This window comes from Oryzias melastigma, linkage group LG22 (assembly GCF_002922805.2).
Source record: "Oryzias melastigma strain HK-1 linkage group LG22, ASM292280v2, whole genome shotgun sequence".
Classification (NCBI taxonomy): domain Eukaryota; kingdom Metazoa; phylum Chordata; class Actinopteri; order Beloniformes; family Adrianichthyidae; genus Oryzias; species Oryzias melastigma.
The window spans coordinates 24,149,300-24,150,443 of NC_050533.1; positions in this window are offsets into that span (position 1 = coordinate 24,149,300).

The window sequence follows — 1,144 nt, forward strand, 5'->3', positions numbered from 1 at the left end:
ACATTGTTGACTACATGAACATCTTTATAATGAATTTTCCAAACTCTTTTAAGTAAATATTTTTTGAAGTGGTCTAAAAAACTTTCTTTTTTTTAATCATACTTTTTTCTTCTTCTGGAAAAAAGTGAACTGATTTAGTGTGATCTCCACCTAGTGGTCAAACTGAAACGTCCTCCAGGAGAAGCAGAACAATGTTTCCAATGTTAATGATCTGAACATTTTAGTTAGAACTTCTCCTTTAGAGAATCCATGGAACACTGGATGATATTAACAACTGGATCAGATTAATATAAATAAATTAAAAACACATAGTGGATTATTAATGTATGTCCGGTTCACACCACATGCGGAAGCATTGCGAAGTGGTGCGGAACAAAGGCAGCTTCCATTCGGTGCCCTTGTTAACCTATGGTGGAGTTCACACTAGACGTGAAGCGTTCTCTATGACCACCTGTCGCAGTGCAGCGATTGCGTCGGTGTCGGGTCTATTTTTGCACAAGCGATCCGAGTCAAACCCGGCTGGAAGTTATGCCAAGACCCACGAGAAAATCCCGTCAATTTTCAAAATATAACCCATTTTTCACAATAAAATACAGCAAATGTGATCATATTTTTCTATCTAAACAGACTGTAGAGATGACAATACTGTAAACACACAAAGAATACACAAAAAACAAGCAGACACACACATACGCACAGACAATTTGTGTCCCCTAATGTGTGTTATAAATATAACTTCCAAGTATGACTTTAACAACTATTTTTATGCCGAAAATCACTGTATTTTGCTCAGAACCAGTTCAATTTCAGGTTATTTATCTGCCATGTTGGTCAAAAAAAATATATATATATGAAGTATAAAACACAATCAATAATTGGTGAATATATTGGGTTTGTACGTTTTGAATTCAGACTCAGACTCCTTTTCCTTTTGCTATTTTAGTGTATGATACTAATGTAATGCTTTATCACAATGTTTAATACATCCTTGACATTGTATTATTGTCATGATCTGACCTCCTGCCTCCACCTGTTAGGAACTGACAGACCATCTACACAATTATACTCACCTGTGTGACTGCCTTTTATAAGCAGGTTCTCCCCTCTGCCAGTATGTCTTTAGCCAGAGACTCACCAGCTCATT